The sequence below is a fragment of the Ornithodoros turicata genome, chromosome 4 (assembly GCF_037126465.1).
Source record: "Ornithodoros turicata isolate Travis chromosome 4, ASM3712646v1, whole genome shotgun sequence".
Taxonomy (NCBI): Eukaryota; Metazoa; Arthropoda; class Arachnida; order Ixodida; family Argasidae; genus Ornithodoros; species Ornithodoros turicata.
Window position 1 is genome coordinate 52,562,930 of NC_088204.1, and position 18,898 is coordinate 52,581,827.

The window sequence follows — 18,898 nt, forward strand, 5'->3', positions numbered from 1 at the left end:
CACGGCCGAAGGCAGTCTCATTACGGCCGAAGATGTCTCATAACGGCCAAATGTGAAAATGTGTATTGTAACCTGCATTGATATGCAATGTCGTAGCCAGGTATGGATATATATTCAGCAGGGTATAAGGCATGCACTGTGCCCTTAGGGCCCTTATCATATTTATATACACATATTGCGAGACAAACGGTATGTTATCATACCACAGCACAATGCAACATATTGTGTAATGTGTACTCCCACAAGGTAGTGTTGATGTTGCTGTGAAGCAGGCTACTATGTGGAGTTAGCTACTTGTAGAGAGCTAGATGAATATTGGCTTTGTTGTGACGCTTTTGGAGCCATCCTACAGTCACTGGCCAAGACTGAACACCTATCTCAGTCGATGTCAGTTTATTTCCATTCGCCTTACAATTGTACAATTCTTGCTTCTGGAATGAATAAACCTGCAAGAAGCGAAGAGCAACCATGAATAGGCTAGAATATTTAAAAAACAAACAAACAAAAACAAGCATTTGTCTCTACATGGCTGGTTTTAATGTGCACAAGTTGCACATGTGTTGATACGTGTCTGTTATTTCATACAAGGTTAACATAAATCTTCATCTAGACAAAAGAATGACAAGCCTTAAAAATGTGACTTCCAGGTAAACACAGAGCATGACCATTATATGAATATAGGTTCAGTAGTTCATTCCCTTAATGGAAACATGTGAATATCAAATAGTGATACATTACAATTCATGAAATGATGCATGCATAACTTTCCATTTCTGGTTTCTTTTTTATAAAGGTAGTGCACGAATGTTAATTCGTGCACTACTACAAAATTTCTCACTTCACAACAGAACCTTATGATGATCTTAACAGCTCACCTCTTCGGCCAGGACTCCCTGGGCAGCAACATCCTATTAGCCATGTTGTTTTTCTTTTTCGGAATCCACCGTGCAGCCACATACCATGCCTGGAATGGAAAACCAGCTATAAATAACAATGTATTTGAATGACTTCCTCTTGAAGTATTTATTCTAATCAGATATGCTTTTGTGCCTAGTATGGTGCGCGAAGGCACATAAGTACAACATTTGCAGACGTTCGACGTAAGCAGTTCAAGGAGATCAATTCAAGTACGCCGACTTGCGCTTTTATTTTTGAAGAAATACGACGAAAAATTTTAACGAATTAAATATGGCTCACAATGATACGAGTAAATGCTGCTGTACGGTGATGCACTGTCGGTATCTTATCGTCTTCGAATAAATTTGTTGTTCCTAAACGCGCAACCAACTAGAAACAACGCAAACCTACGGACAGATACCGAGTTACATCTATTACAGGCACTTCGGCTGTTTTGATTCATTTAAATTACTCGTATGAGAATCCAACTATGTGTGGACAGCACACTACTAATCCAGACAATCTACGAAAGCATTACTCACCAGAATTCCTGCTGGACTTTGTCAACACTGCGCGATATACACGTACGTTGGGGCTGTGGCGATTCATTAAACTCGATTTGTACCGGAACAACAGGCGCTGCTCGAAAGACAACGACGGAAAATAGAGAGCCGCTATAAAGTCCGCTAATTTGCACATTACAGCACTACAAATCGATATATGAACACTTCGTAAACAGCAACCACCCGCTCAACACAAGAAACGAGGTACCCAACGTTGCTAGACACCATCCGAACTCCAAAGTGAGAGTAGCAAAACAACAAGATATCAAAACACGAAAGGAAGAGTATTGATCCCCCTACCTTCTATAGCATGCAAAACGTGATTTGCGCTGAGATGAACATACATGTTCATGACGCAAGTAATTTTCACATTTCACTGATCCAAAGGAGGTCACGTGGGATTGCTTGACGGTTGCGAAATTAACAGCAATGAAAATGGCGAAACGAAACTTGTGAATCGTGCATTTGCTCTTCATGGTAGCTGCCAGAAAATCGAATCAAACTTATGGGACACTGGATTACAGGTATGTTGGCATCTTTTTCATTCCTGCATATCATTTCACATTACACTATACGTGAATACATGGTGTCATGTCTCACGATGCTGGGGAAGTAGTTGCATGGGGAAGTGTGCATGGTTGTAGACTTTTAATTTTTGATCGCGTAATCGAAATATCGGCACCTTTCGCATTGTGGCTTGCATGTGACCAACCAAGTGCTGTTCCCTTATTAGCGCTTCCTGCAAACGACAAAACGAAACATGTGGGAATGTATATTTTTGATTACTCATATAAAGCAAGAAAATGTATCGTTTTCAGGTTGCTGCCACTACTCCATGTGCCCGCAATTGTCTTGCGTGTATGATTACACTAACGACGTCGCCCACCACGGCGGAAGTGTTTTGCGTACACGCGTTTCAGCATGAAGCCTGCAGGTAACATCTGATGCTTACCCTTCTGGTATTCTGAATTTACATATTGTAGCTTAGAGGAATTCCGAATACCCAGAGTGACACACACTTATAACATTGTGACATCAGTGCAGTGGCATAAGCCCTAATGTAGTGCCCCACGAAAATGAACGAGGGGCAGTGGTTTATCCAGAATCCCAAGCACGAGAGGGGTGTTGGAAAAAATTGTGGGGGGAGGTCATCATTATAGTTACGTCATTACAGCTTAACATATCATTACAGACGTATCTGAAGCTGAAATCACAAGGGCACCCCCTGTAGGGGGTGCACAGGCAAAAAAGTTAGGGGGGTGTAGGGGGTCTGGGTAAAGCACTGATAAGGGGGACTCCTCCACCCCATGTCAAGCCTCATAAAGCACCTCCTGAAATATTTTCCTGGCTATGCAGCTGCATCATTATGACGTAATTGTCATTGTTGTCCATAATTCTTGAATATGTTTTGAATATATGGAAAAAAAAGTCTGCTCGACAGCATATGTCTCATGGTCATCATTAAACGAAAGCATATGTCATTTTGTTCTGTGCCTTATGTACTTTTTTTAAATTTCAGGTGGACGTAAATTGTAGAAGGCAGCTAGTGGGGGAGAAGATCATGGTCATAGGTCATGTGGCTCCTGGAGCTCCCAGTGGGCTCCCTTGTGGAGTACTTTTCAGAACACGCACACAGTTCGCTCACAGAACCAACGAGTAGGATGTTGCTTGAATACTGAGAGAAAATGGCGTAACACATACAAATATCGTGTGACACATATGACAATAAAACCATTTTTCACGAGGGATGCATGAAACACTGTCGCAATATTGTGTGCATGAACCATTGTGTGTGACACAAGCCGTGGGGGCACACCGCCTCGGACACATTTTGGGAAGCATAAAACACAGTATATACACAGCTAATATGGTGGATGCTTCTTTTTTCTTTTTGGCCGTTATGAGACATCTTCGGCCGTAATGAGACTACCTTCGGCCGTATTGAGACTTTGGCCGTAACGAGACACTTGGGGATTAAAGGATTTTCGGCCGTAATGAGACTTTCGGCCGTAATGAGACTTGGGCCGTAATGAGACTTCGGCCGTAATGAGATGTTACCCAAGCTCGCGTCGTGCACACGTTTGTGTGCAGGCGCGTTATCCATGAGGAAGACAGCTTTTTCATTCGGCTCGGACTCTTCCGCAAGGCACGACGCCTCTGCTATAAATTTGTTATACGTCTGCCACGAAACTTTGTCCACAATTTGCCAGTGCAAGAGACCGCCCGATGACATACAAGCAATCAAGTTGATATTCGCACCTTTCGATCCTACTCTTCGGCGCACAGCTTTTGTTCCCCGTTGCTAGCGCCCGTAGCTTCTGCTACACCATATGTTAAAGTTTGTTTCATCTACATAGTAACGGAGCAGCTGTGGACCCTCCCTTTGAAGCCAAGCTGCGTATTGTTTCCTATGTTCTTTGACGTCAGGACGGTTTCTGTCGACAGGTTGACACGAGAGTAGCTTTATGGTGTAACCATGACCATCTAAAAGCCTGTTCACGGACGATGTGCTGATGGTGACTCCGGGGCATTGCTGCGTTACGATGTCATGGATTGGGTACCAAAGTCAAGCTTGCGTTCTCGTCTACTATTACCTTCAACTTACGCACTATCTCATCACCATACCTCGTAATGGCCCCACCTCTTTTCTGTTTCCTCTCTGTCCGTTATCACAATTGAACGGGCAGTCTTTATATTCACTTCGAGCATCTCGGCCAGCTGAATTAGATCACCACCGTGCCTTGCGCAGTCAATGATCCTCCATCGATCTTGGGGCGACACGCGTTTGTTTTTTCTTCTGGTGTCTCCATGCCGCTTTCGCGGAGGCCCTCGTGCATTTCTACCTGGTGCATTCATTCCGGTTCCGGGATTCACACCGATTGATCTCAAAGTGAAATGCAGCACGACCAGTGATTTCCCCAGAAATTCACTGCTGGGGGGGGGGGAGGGGGGCGAGCAGTTCCGAATACAGTGCTTTCAAGGGGGGGGGGGGTATGCTTGGTGAAGGTACCACTTACGGAAGTTTTCTTAGACACGGAAAGAATCGTGGCACAATGGTGACATATCTGCACAGCTTTCCCGTTCTATTTGTACATGTTATTACCTTAGAACACAGTACATTAGAATACAGATTCATTATGAACGGCATTTCAACATTAAGATGCATAATCACACGATCGACAAAGAAAAAAGACTAGCGCCTTGTCTCACGGAGCTCAATGAATACCTAGCAACCAACGGTGAAAACCTTAGACGAAAAAAGCAGAATAGTTCGCTTGATTGAGTTGGGCGCAAATGGTTCTTGATGATCCACATTGAGTTTGCGTGCCCGCGCGCAATATATGCGTTGAACAGTCACTTTCAAATGATTTTGAATATATTCATGGTACGATCATCTCCATGGCTGCGGTCCTACAGCCCAAGTTTGAGAGTACATGATGTAATTCGCTGCGCCGGACTCACTACCAGAACGTGTTGGTGGCCAAGCTGGTTGGGGTTACCTGAGAAATTCCAGGGGGGGGGGGGGTTGCAAAATTCAGGGAGGGTGTACACCCCCCCCCCCCCCCTGGGGGGGGGTGTAGGGAAATCCCTGGGTTCGCTGCATGCGCGCCTGCAGATCGTCGTCTGCTACGTTACCCTCAATCTGTCGTCTGCTTTCGTAGACGACGTCGATTACATATACTCTCAGTTCGCGGTGAACATTTTATGAGGAAAAGAGAAAATGCAGATGTCTCAGGCAAAAGTAACTGGTATTGGCCGATTGTCAGTTTTCGGCCTCCTGCAAAGACGCAGACGACGGTCGGTAACGAGGCAGCATCCGACAGCAAGGTAGCGGACGGCGCTGCGAAGCGATACTTGATTGATTTTAAAAGAAAAAAAATGGAGATGGTAGTCTCGAGCCACTCGGGACGCGATACTTCTGCGTGTACGTGGACCTTGTTTCCTGCTTCGGCGCTTCGGAATTCTCGCATTTTTCTTTTACAGTAATAGCTGTGAAGTGGCGGTATCAAGCGCGGCACACTCTGAAGTCCGCGGAAGAGCGTCTGAAGTACTAAAGTTCAGTATGTTGACCAAGAGCAGAGGAGACTCTTGGATGCCGGCCAGCAGGAGGAGGCCCGAGGAAGGCGGACACTTCGCAAGCCTCTGTTCTCTCCTGAGAGATGGCGCAGCGTTAGCCGTCGGGTTGTGTGTAACCAGCAGTCGTCTTGCAGCTCATGTTGCGGCTCCTCGACCTACAGGTTGACCCGCAGCCCAACGTTGGCACTTGGTAGTGACACGGGTATGTGACCAGCAGTGGACGGCTTTTTGTGGCAACGGGACCTTGAGACTGACCGGCGTGACCGTAATTTCGATGTGCTGACAATGCTAGGAAACGGCGCAATATGTCTTTTTTTCTTTATTTTGCACGGTATATCGACAAATGGTTAGATCAACTGAAGACATTGATACAAACCTTTAGTGAATACTACACCTTTCAACGTATAGTTGAGCCCTCAAGCTTCGGTGATATTAATCCCATGTGCATTTTAAAGCGGGGTAACCCCTCAAGCAGGCACTGGCCAATGGCTATAGATTGGCAATCGGATGTCGAAGGTGTGGTCAGCACGTTGCTTGGCCAACAAAGCAATTTTTTAATTATATCAACCATTGGCCAGCCAACAATAAGTGAAAGCTTATCGACCATGTATGGTACACACGCTTAGTCGTGACGCTGCCCGCTTCCAGCGTGGTCAACATCGGCGAGCAGTTTTTCAGCTTTACCACCACCGCCACCACACACGGGTTTGCCAAATATAGCCAAACTCGTACTGATCTACAAAACATATCTCATGGAGATCAAACACCTGGTGAGCAGTTGTCAAGATTCATCTGAGAGCATTAGGTGTTTCCATCGTTCGCGTGCCGCTGTCTGCGCTAAGCACACGCCTACTTTTCAAGCAAGAGAGTAAACAGACTGGTTTTGCAGGAAACAGTGTGCGATAAAAAAAAGAGACTCATATTTTACATGCGAATCCAAACATGGCGAATATATTTAAGCAGTTGGCCACCCAAATGAAATCCAATCTTTGGTAATTTTCGCCAAAGGAACCAATTCCAAACTGGAAATGTGCTGTACAGCCCAACTTGTTCCATGAAGAACTTTGGCTAGCCAAATTTTGCGCAACTTTGAACTACATTTGGCATGTCACTTGGGCCTGTATTCATAAATAATAATGACGTTTATCACTATTATTATTATTATCCTTATTGGTCACTTAGCATCTTCTTCAAAGTCGTCGAGTTAAAGCATGCCCAGGTGGTCCAGAAACACACGGTACGCACAGAACGGGCGAATGATAGAAAAAATCGCATTTTCACGCGCAAAAATTTAGCGACTTGTCCTACTGATGACACTAAACTAAACCTTTTAAAATAATTGTCCGGTACGTGTACGTCTTTTGTTTTCTTTTTTCTTTTTATGTACTTATACTGAGTCTGTGCCTTTTTTCGTTATTGATTTGCACTAAATGCTGAAACTGCGTCTGCACTATCTTTCAAACTAACGTTAGACGTTTCGCCCGTTCGCATGACACTGCCTCAGCACACTGCTACCATTACTGTTGATTAGAAAAGTATGGAGAGACATTTCATTTAGTGAAATGCTCCACAACTATGTATAACGTTACATTCTGCAGTGAACAAAATATCCACCACGCTATTGCTTGCGTATGCAGGCGAGGTCGTACGATATTCTAAAGCTCAGTAATTAAGAAGATCCAACGCTCGGACTGTGAACGGCCGTTACATGTGAGATATCAGGACAGTCTTCTTGTATACTGTATACTGAAATATATCAGTCTCCTCGTCAGTGTCGCCCATGTTGTTGAATGCCTTGTCATCTTGCAAGGTTATTAGTCGGCGATCACTTACCTAGTGGTCCGCTTTTCAATCCTATTAATTTCATTGCTTCATTTTATTACAGTGTACTATTCTGCACATAGTTCATAATTTTTCCCTTCCTAATATAGTCTCGGGCATCCGTAGTTGGGTCAGACCCGCGTTTTCGAATGTAGCACTGCCATTCGGGAAATACTCTGACGGAGGTCATTTCATGGCCTCCTTTGTCAAGAACCCCTTGGAGAAAGCACCAGAGGTGTATACGTCTGTAACTGTCTCTTCTGTTTGAGGTAGATGTATTTGTGTCATTTTTGCCTAGAAGGTTGAAGGGTGAAAGGATTCAAACGGTCGCTCTGGGGAAGATGACCTCCGCACTGTTGGAGTTTCCTTGAGAATATATTTTGCTAAGCCGTTGCTTCTTTGTAGTTTGTGAAGCGTCCGCTAATGGAGCTGTATTATCGTTTGTGAACTTTGTTTAATTGCTAAGAGTTTAGTGATGTTAATCAGGGGAAGTGAAATATTATGGATGGAATTGTCTGGGCCGTACTAATGTTCGAATGATGAAATCGGGGTTTTTGGGAATCGGGTCTTCGGTTTGGTATTCCGATCTTGAAAGATCTGGAGATTCAAGAAAGTTTGGGAAGGGATGGTCAGTCTCGACCTTCGGTAATGTACTTAGTATCATGCACATAGTGTAATTAAATCTACGAGAAGTGTTCAAGTCAAACCGGGACTTTTCATTTTTCGCAAAAGTAAAATGAACTTACAGGCGAGAAATTAGTTTTATTTTTCAAGGTAATCTCCTGCTGGCACTAATGCACTTGTACCAGCGTTTCACGAGTGCTTGGATGCGAGCAGCGTAGAAATCCTTACCGACGCGTAGCAGCCATGATCGGACCGCATTCTTGACCTCGTCGTCGCAGCTGAAGTGATGGCCCCCAAGGAACACCTTCAGTGGCCCGAAGAGATGGAAATCGTTGGTGGCGAGGTCTGTGCTTTAAGGGGGATGTGGCAGCAACTCCCAGCCGAGTTCCTGTAAGGTGCGTGTCGTGAGATGCGCGGTATGCGGGCGTGCATTGTCTTGTAGGAGGAGGACTCCTTTGGTGATGACGCCCGGCTTCCGAAACTGAAGGTGTTCATGAATGATAGCAATGTTGTCAGGAACTCTGACACTGGGCTCTGAGCCGCCCCGGCCGGGATCGTCCTGCACTGATGTACGCCCGTCTCGGAACCGTTTGCACCACTCAAACGCTTTACTGCGGCTAAGTGTATCGTGGCCATACTGAGCCTGAAGTCTTCTGTGAATTTCAGATGACTTTACGCCTTCATTCACGAGAAACTTCATGACAATTCGCTGTTCGATGTGCGCGCACATCTCGTTGTCGGCCATCTTGTCCAGCACGTGTCTTCTGTTTTGCACAAACTTTGGACGACCACGTGGTGAACGCGGAGGCCTTCCGCGTGTGAAAATGACGAAAAAGAAGTAGCGCGAGCCATTTGTACACTCAGGAGACAAAGTCCCGGTTTGACTTGAACGCCCCTCGTATATAGTTGTTGTTACTCCTGAGCTATCATTCCTTCATTTCAAGTACGGACTCGCGTCATTCCGCCACAATTCCACCACGACAACTTTCCTTGGGACTTCGATCTTCAATGGTGGGACGATGAGGGCAGGAGTTGAATAACCCGTATGGCGCTCATTAGTTAACTCAAGGTTTATTCTTGAAAACACAACCTTGTAGCCTAATGTAATGTAGCTTAAAATTGTAATAGTAATGGGGCCGTGATGTCACATGTAAGATGTGTCTGCCCAGTGTGACAACATTGTAAGTCATAAATCTAATATACTATAGTAATAAACTATAGTATCACATAGTAGTACACTGAACAGTGATAGTCACAAAAAGTCAATTTATTGCCATAAACAAGGAAGCAGTCAAAATAGGTCATAAATCATGCAGGCAGTCCAATACAATCGCATAGTAGTGCATAGCGTTCGCATAGTCATAAAAAGTCAATTTACAGTCATAAACAAGTGAATAGTCATAACAGGTCATAAATCATGCACATAGTCCCATATTATCACATAGTAGTGCATTGAACACTGGTAGTAACAAAAAGTCAATTTATAGCTATAAACAAGGAAATAGTCCAAATAAGTCATAAATCATGCAGGTAGTCCCATACAATCGTATAGTAGGGCATAGCATTCGCATAGTCATAAAAAGTCAATTTATAGTCATAAACAAGCGAATAGTCATAACAGGTCATAAATCATGCTGGTAGTCCCATAGTAGTGCGTAGAGTAGGCATAGTCATAAAATGTAATCTTATATAGCAGCAAACGATGAAATAGTGATATCAGGTCAAAAATCATGCAGGTAGTCCCTACCATCCCATAGTAGTGCCTTGAGTAGGCATAGTCACGAAAGAGTCAATGTATCGACAAAAACCATGAAATAGTCAAAACAGGTCAGAAATCATGCAGGCAGACCCACATTATAGTGAAAAGAATTATGAAAAGCGAACCCGTGAATTCACGATTAAATTCCACGGCATAAGGGTTAAAATTGGTAGCATAAGGATTAAATTTCACAGAAGGAGGATTAAATCCCACGGCATAAGGATTAAAAGTGGCGGTATAAGGATTAAATCCCACGATACAAGGATTAAAAGTGGTGGCATAAGGATTAAATCCACGGTATAAGGATTAAATTCCGCGGTATATGGATTAAATACGACGAGAAAACCTGTAGTGTTTGGTCTATGGCCGACTGTACCCCCGCAAAGCAAAGGTGAGTTGAAAATCTGTTTCGTTGTTCCACTACTATACCAAGTCACATACGAGCACCACTTGTAAGTATGGTTGCAAAAATTGTTTCGTTGCATACGCGTCTCAGCAACGGTGTGCAACAGCAGGAAAGCAGTGTCTGTGTGTGTCAGTGTGTGTGGATCATGAGTACAAACTAGGGCTGTGCGAGTACTCGAAATTTCGAGTTCGAGTCGAGTCGATCTCGTACTCGACTCGAACTCGACTCGACAAATGATGACTCGACAACTTTCGAGTACTCGATATCGTTTCGAGCTCGCGTTAGATCCACATTAAAATCCATCACATGTAATAACCTGTCACAACGATTCCACCGTTTGGAAACACGCATTGCGCGCAGCCGTGATTGCTGTCACAGTTCCGCCATCTTGATTTCTGTATTAGCTTCGGCTAACCTCGACTTGGCTACAGACTGAGTAGTGGCTATGAATGGCAAACTGGCTTCAACTGGCTACTGTTGGCCATGGAGGCGTCGCGCGCGCGGAAGCGTATCCGACATGGGAGGAGCGCATTTCATAGTTTCGTCGTTTCGTTTCTTCGACGGGAGAGTCTGTTTCGGTTCTCCTAGCTCATAAAACTCGGAGACGTCTGACAAGAGTGAAGAAAGTGCATCTGCACAAAACCGAAAAGGGCTGGAAGCCTTGTGTAGGACTACTTTACGAAAATATCCGGTACGAACGGTTCCTTACCACGCCCATAGAGAGTCGATCACCGGTGATTGACGTTTTATGAGCGGCGCTACTCGGTCCCTAAAGTAGGTTCGGAAAAGTGGTCACATTTGTTGGATACTATAAACACTACAGAATGAGTTCAATTTTGACTTTTATCTTTTCTTTGTGGTAGCGATTTATGAAGTTGGCCCTGAGCCAAGGAGGCAGTGTGGAGATGTTATCTTGCTTGCGGCGTGGCGCTCCCCCGGCAGGCCTCTTTCACAAATGCGCAATACTCCCATTTTAAGCATATTCTGATTCGCAATAGCAATATGTGGTACAACAGGAAAGTTAAGCCTGAAACTAATGTTTTCAGCGGAAATTACGATGTTAATTTCTGTTTTACTCCTTCAATGAACTCTGTTACTCAGTTACATGGACAACATGCAGTGTTCATGTTATTTTTCACAACTCATGAACTTCTTGATCCAGAGAGTTGATATTTTCATATATTATTTCTGACAAAGGTTGCCACATTTTGGATATTTTAGAACTTGTAGATTGATATTTTTGTTCAAGATACAGGCGTATATTCATAAGGGTTTCTGCTGTTTGCACCAATCTTTTGGTGTCCCAAAATCAATTTTGGAAATACATGGATAGCTTGGTTTATGAAACTTACATCATCAGATAGGGCATTGATTTGGCTACATTTTCCCATATAGCAACATATTTTGAAGTGATACTGTCACCCACAAAAAATATATTTGTAAAACCACCCACAAATGGCTATTTTTGTGGCGGTAAGGAAAGTGTTAAACCGCACGGTTGTAGAAAGACCAGTTTTCCTACCCATAACTTGTAAATGTTTTTGGGTTAATATTCATTTAGCAATGTTGTCATTAGGTGGCACATTTGTTTTATAAAGCTCTTATGATCTTCATTCATTTCATTTTTTGTTGTCAACTGTAGCACAAAAGAACATTTTTAAGGGGAAGTTGGCCAAAAAGCGGCGCTAAAGCATCTTAAAATTTTCTACCTTCCTGCTTCTACACATTACCTATCATTTAATGGAACGCCAACTACTCGAACTCGACTCGATACTCGAAACAGTGATTTGGTATTACTCGAACTCGACTCGAACTCGAAAATTTTGCTAGTCGCACAGCCCTAGTAGAAACGTAAAGAGTTGCCTAACGTTCAGTCGTGCAGGGGGAGGCTACTGAAATAATTTGTGTTTTGCTGTGATCTAGCACTAAAAATTGATAAATGTTGTGACTCTATTTCCCCCCTTGGAGCTGGAGTAAACAGAATTCCTCTGTTGTGGAAGGTTCACCTGAAAGTGTCCCAATCTCCAAAGTGGATATCATTCCGATATGGCCTGTAATACTTTCTATTGAAATCTGTTGCATTTGCACTATAGGAACTGTCTGCAAAATTCCGATCTTCTACAGTTTGCAATTCATCAATTCATTTGACAGTCTTTCCAAACAAATGTAGCTTTCACTAGTCAAAGCGGCGTCAAAATTTTCACCAGTAACGGTTTCATGCTCGCACAGCTGAATGCTGTTTATAAACGGATCCCTTTTTTGCACTCTCTTGGTAGGTGATATACGGGTGCACTTTGTTCCTGCAGAAATTTTCTTCTCGTCGAGCTCTTTTCGACCATCTGCTATCACATGAAGATTTTGCAAGTGCTGTTCCTTGTACCATAGAGGGACGTAATGCTGTTTCCAAGAACTATAGAACCAATTCCTCCATGAGTCATCCTGACGAAACGCCAACACATTCAACACAAAAAGTATTGTCTCGAAAGTTTTGCTCTGTGACTTCTTGCAGCCAGCAGTGTGGACAGTGAGGAAGCAGATATTGCACGCTGAAAACATCACCTCATCACAGATGCATCGTGCACTGTGAGTTGACAGTCCCTTCTTGTGTGCTTCGACAATCACTATTCTTGGGACTCAACATACAACAGGACACTTGTGGTCTCCAGAGACGAGTACAACCTGCGCTATGGGAAACCGGTACACATCTTTGTGGAAACTGGCCCGGAGGTGATGCCAATTTTCTTTTTCGCATAACACCATCAAGCTTTCTACCAGACCTCAGGCTATACCATCTTGAATCTCAGAGACAAGTGAATATCGTTGTGTGCGACCCTCAGAGTTAATGGACAGTCATCCATATTCAGCTTATGAAGTAATAAACTCTGTTGTTGTCTCCCTCAGAATATCGCTGCTCAGCCATGATTATGCAGGTACATATAGTCTGTTTAACCAAATTTCTGAAAATATATACGCTACTTCCGGTTTTGCTTAATAACTTCTAGTTTTCTGACACAGAATGTTCCATATGAGAGGTACATATCTTTCCCTGTGCGTGCTACAGTGATTGTTATATGTGTGTGGTTTTCAGAGCTTGCTCAATGCTGCTTCTTTTTCCCTTTCTTTCTTGTTTACTAGACGTTTCTGAAGATCAGGAATAGAGATCACAAAACGAAAAACTTGGTGTCAGGAACATGTCTTCAGGAGCTAATCAGAGTTGCTGTGGGTCATGGAATTTGTCAGGAAGGCAACATACAGGTATGCCACTTTTGTTATAACGTTTATAACGCTCGTATGAGCCTCAATTGCATTGTTGTTCTAAAAATCTTTGTAACACCTGTTATTTGTTTCTAGGTGCATTTAATGGATGAGTTATCACTTAGCTTTGTGGTTGCTGGTGCTGAGAAATGCCTCGATGACATTTTCATTGTTAAAAATGGACTATGGTATTTTGCGTTTTGGTTTTGCTAGGACTATGGTAACAAGGTATAGTGCATACATCTCCCTATGCCACTTTGCCCTCTTGCTTGGGGCTTTAAGTGCCATTTTTTGTTTTGCTTTCCTGTTTAGATCAGTCAACATGTGCACCTTCACCAATCCCACAAATGCCTCTGCTCTCACGAATTTATTACCCTTGGGAGAGCCTCAGCAAGACAGTACTTGATGCATTGGAAGCAGACAATGTTCTGCTTCCCTCTCAACGACAAGAAGTGGCAAACATGGCAGCGTCATGGCGCTGCATAACCATTGAAGGTGGGAGGCACTCCTGAATTTATTCACAGCTATATTTGCTGTTAGCATCGCTTACCTGGATAGAGTATAGCAGATATAAGAAAAAATGTTGTGACATGCATTGAAATGTTGTAGGAAAACATATCACATACTGCTAAAATATAGCATTTAGAAACTCACGTGATGTAGTAGAGTAACAAAAAACTGGTTTGGAAGTTTAGATGGTGCTCTAGCTTAGATTAGCTGCGGGCCTGTCTTGCAAGAACCTTCCTTATATTATACTAGGTACATATTTATTCGGCTGGTACAATACATACTGCAGAGTAGTAATCATTCAACCCAAGTTTTACACAGAAAATCCACGGCAAATATTGCACTTTTTACTTTAAATTATTTTAACATGACTGTAAAATTTAAATTTTTTTAAATTTTTAAATTTTTTTTTGAAAACCTGACTCAGTGCAATACTTGTCGTGGATTTTCAATGTAAAATTCGGGTTGTAGGAAATAAAAAACTAGATAGAAAGGAAGCAGACAGTGGGGAATAATTTATTTGAAAATCAACGACGCCATCTTGAAGAAATCACGCCGGTGCGGGTGACTGGAGCACGACGGTTGCAGAGGCAGGTGGCAAGCTAGTTCCAAGGCATCACACCAGATGGCGCCAGCATCGTAGCTCTATACGAGAAAGACAGAGAACAAGAAAGTAGTAGCGACACGTAAAAATGGCAACACTGCTCGACAAGTCTAAGCATGCCAGAGCGCAGGGAAAAGGCCTAACCGCTACTGCTAAACAGCATGGAGAAAACACTACACATCGGGGGAAAAGGCTTAAGGCAATCGACTAGGCCTAACCACAGCGTCACAACACTACGCGGCTAACACAAGGCGGGAACCACTAGCCACACGACGGTAAACGTGTGTCAACAGGCTTGGATACCGCTAAACAAGTCTAAACATTCGCGTACGGCGAGAAAAGGCTCAACACGAGCACGGTAAAACAACGCACAAACATCGGTAAATCACTCACCTTTTTCCCCGCTGCGACGGAGCGTCCGCTCTCGTCGACAGCCAGGGATCAAGTGACGACGGAGCGACCGTCCGCACGTCTTCTCCCCACGAGAGCCAGAGCTGGACTGACGTAAGCGCCACTCTACGGGTGCTACGCATGCGCGCGCGCTCCTAGCGCCCTCTGCTCGCTCCTACCGCCACCTGCGGCGACCACCTGCGAGAGGCTAAGAGAGAAGAGCATTCCTGCGCCCTCTTCTTGCGTTGCTCATTGGTCGTGACGTCATCCCATTGTCCCAAGGCTACCCTGCTTTTTTTTCACACAGTCGACACAACTGGACAAAGTCAATCTGCAATGAAGCCATGGTATGACGTCATCATGCACCTGCGTGGCTCAAGGACGCGTACACTCTAGACTAGAAAGATTTATTATTTACTGAATCACTATCCCAAGATTATTTCTTTTATTCTTCTATAACGATTGAATAGGAAACTATTGCAGAAGAGCACCATGCATGAAAGCTGATCGTAGGAATTCCAAAGTCTTACTAAATGAGACTTGCAAAATAACAAAATATCCTAAAACGTAATTCCATCTATGGCTAATAAGAGGACTAGGCACTCAACAAATCAACACAGAGTACGGGTAACAAGGAGCGCAGAACGATGCGTCTACTCTATCTGACAGCCAGGCACAGAACTGAGTCGTAATGCTTTTTCTCCTCTATAAAGTCATGCATCTGTCCCTCTTGCGGTTGATTTCTGAACTAATTTAATCGCGAAATTATTAAGAATAGCACTATTCCCATTCAGGGTAGCACTATCGACGTCGTCAAGACAAGAATGTTCTTTGTCAAAAAAGAAAAAATACAAAGCGTCAACAAAGGAAAGCATGCATATCGGGGCATGTCAGGACACGTCAGGACAAATCGCACGACTGTTGGGCAGCAGAGGAAAACAAACACTTGAACAGAGTGAAAAGTCACTCACTCCCTCATTGTAAATCCGCTCGTCACAAAATCCACCTGCATCGTCGAACGCCATTCACCAGTGACGAACCGCACATCCGCACCCCATCAGAGGCAGGCAGAACCCCACCTAAGCTACGCTATTCCACTGATGATCAACGCAATTGCTAGGATCAGAATTAATGTGTCTACACCGGCCAGTGCCCAAGAGAGAAGTGAATCCTTGCGCCCCCTGCAGGCCATTCTCATTGGTCGTGACGTCATCCTATTGTCCCAGGAGCTACACTGTTTTTTTTCACTAATGCTCCTCTAGACAAGGTCAACCTGAAACAATAGTATCGCGGTATGACGTCATCATGCAGGTGCGTGGCTCAAGGACGCTTACGCTCTAGACAGGGGACCTGTTACTTATTGAATCACTATCCCAAGATTATTTCCTTTATTCTACTATAATGATTGCATAGGGAACTATTGCAGAAGAGCACCATACATGAGAGGAGATTGTAGGAATTAAGCATTTCATTCCCAATGTCTTACTAAATTAGACTTTCAAAAGAACAAAATATCCTAACAGCTTCAATGCCTACATACAACGAGCTAATCGAGACATGTCCATCCCTTCCGAGAGCCTGGCAGCTAACTGAATAATGTCGCTTTGTTCCTCGACTTGATAAAGCCATGCACCTGTCCCCCTTGCGGTTACTCTCTGAACTAAATGAATCACAAAATTATTAAGAATAGCACTACTCCCATTCAAGGCAGCACTATCGTCAAGAATGTTCCTCGTCAAAAAGAAAAAAAAACTACATGTAGAAGGAAAACATGACAGAACAGGCCAGGGCATGTCAGCGCATGTTTGTCAGACAACAAGGGGGAAAAAAGCAAAGAGAAACACTTGAACAAAGCAAAAAACCAACATCAAACTATTTCTAAGCACACGCACTCCTCTTATTCAAAAACAGTGCTCATCATAAATCCGTCCAGGACAATACGTACCATTTTCTATTGCTACACTTTTTTCCAGTAACGGTCAATGCATTGCTACAGACTGCGTGACGTCATCACATCCTGCCTGAAGAAGACAGCGGCAAAGACAAAGACTCCTATTATTTCTTGAATCGCAAGATTATTTCCTTTGTCCTACTCTTAATGATATTCATTCTTAATTAAAATTCAACAAAAAAGCACACCAGTAAACTACCACTGCCCTTTTAAAATAATAAGTGAGTCCACTCAACATCATCACCAGGCTTATGTAATACACGACCCTTTCTATGCTCGTACACTCATTGTCTGAGGCTACACCTGCGAGCAAAAAGGCGCGAAAGCCGGGGGGGGGGGGGGGCAAAGTTCCATTCGCGCTCGACGGAGGACTAGACAGAATGCCTTTACGGGAACATGATGGCATTCCCACCATATTAATGATTATTGCATTGCAGTTTAGAAAAACTACTACAAAACTATAATTTTATGAGCCTATTAAAATTCTACTTTCTTTGGAAACTATAATTGCCCTATTACTTGGATCGCTATTAAAGAAGCGCTCCAATTTTTTTCTCTTCCCATTTCAGCCTTGTCATGCAGTGAAGCAGACTCACATACAAAATAATTAATTTACACTCAGGGTGCCGTGCTTCAGGAATTCCTATCCTGCGCTCAGATGCAAGCATTTCTTCACGGATACCTTTAACAGCTGACTTCCTCAACATACCGAGCTCCTAACAACATCTAACAAACAATCAGAGAAACCCTCTTCTCAGCTGTATCATGCGACTTTCTTCTGCGTAAAATCGGTGATTTGAGGAAGAGAGCAGCGAAAAATTGCGCGCACTTGTGCTTGGCTTAAAAAACCTGAAGCATATGCTAATAAACTAAAAAGACACTCATGTCTGGTATCTGATAGTGCCACATACACAGACGCATTGCCCTTGCGTAAAGAAAGCACAGGACAGGGATACACAAATTTCCTTAGGTGAGCAGGGAAAATGCTTAAGACCTCAGGTCACCACACATCGCCACGCGGCTAGCACAACATGGCACCAGCGAGATACTAGCAGCGGGAAGAACTGCAACACTGCTAAACAAGTCCAGCGCACACACAGACACACACTCACATTTTCACACTCACAAACACAAAGTCTATTCTCACAACCACATAAATCCATATTATTCCTCAGGTCAATAATTATCCTACCATCGTTAAAAGATGGCTCAGTCTTGTATGCGATCGCAAAGCGATAGGTCCTCGTTCCGGATGTAATAGGATGTCGCCACTCGACCGACGCGAACCAAAAAAAAAAAAAAAGGAATGCACGTTCGCTATACCTCCACGAAGAAAACGGTGCCGTGCTTCTACGCAGCGATCATCATACAGGAGTGAATTGTCCTCTTCGTTTTCCTTTTATTTTGTTGCACCCATATATTTTGCAAGAATACTGTAGAGACCCAACAGAGCAGTGCGCTCCCATCAACACGATTTGGGCTGACCTGACACACCCGAAGCCTTTCTGAATACATTCTGCTGGCGCTGGAATAAAAAGATTTATCGCCAGGGTACAACAATGTCAGCTCTGCTTCGTTAATACGTCGTCCTCTGTGCGTGCATGCGTGTGCTTTTTTCCTGATTTGTGACGTCATCATGGCATGTCTGGACTTTTTTAGCAGTGTTGCAGTTCTTCCCGCTGCTAGTATCTCGCTGGTGCCATGTTGTGCTAGCCGCGTGGCGATGTGTGGTGACCTGAGGTCTTAAGCCTTTTCGCTGCTCACCTAAGGCATTTTGTGTATCCCTGTCCTGTGCTTTCTTTACGCAAGGGCAATGCGTCTGTGTATGTGGCACTATCAGATACCAGACATGAGTGTCCTTTTAGTTTATTAGCATATGCTTCAGGTTTTTTAAGTCAAGCACAAGTGCGCGCAATTTTTCGCTGCTCTCTTCCTCAAATCACCGATTTTACCCAGAAGAAAGTCGCATGATACAGCTGAGAAGAGGGTTTCTCTGATTGTTTGTTAGATGTTGTTAGGAGCTCGGTATGTTGAGGAAGTCAGC

General features: G+C 43.7%; 2 long non-coding RNA genes across 2 annotated transcripts; one reads left to right on the forward strand and one right to left on the reverse strand.

Moving 5' to 3' along the window:
- Positions 1-378: 378 nt before the first annotated feature.
- On the reverse strand, positions 379-1,276 carry LOC135393171 (uncharacterized). The gene is made up of 2 exons (XR_010422507.1): positions 876-1,276; positions 379-446 (listed from the first exon to the last, which is right to left on the reverse strand). It is a non-coding gene; the product is annotated as an uncharacterized LOC135393171 (long non-coding RNA).
- A 564-nt stretch (positions 1,277-1,840) lies between these two features.
- LOC135393172 (uncharacterized) lies at positions 1,841-3,513 on the forward strand. The gene is made up of 3 exons (XR_010422508.1): positions 1,841-1,984; positions 2,279-2,394; positions 2,980-3,513. It is a non-coding gene; the product is annotated as an uncharacterized LOC135393172 (long non-coding RNA).
- The last annotated feature ends 15,385 nt before the right edge of the window (positions 3,514-18,898 follow it).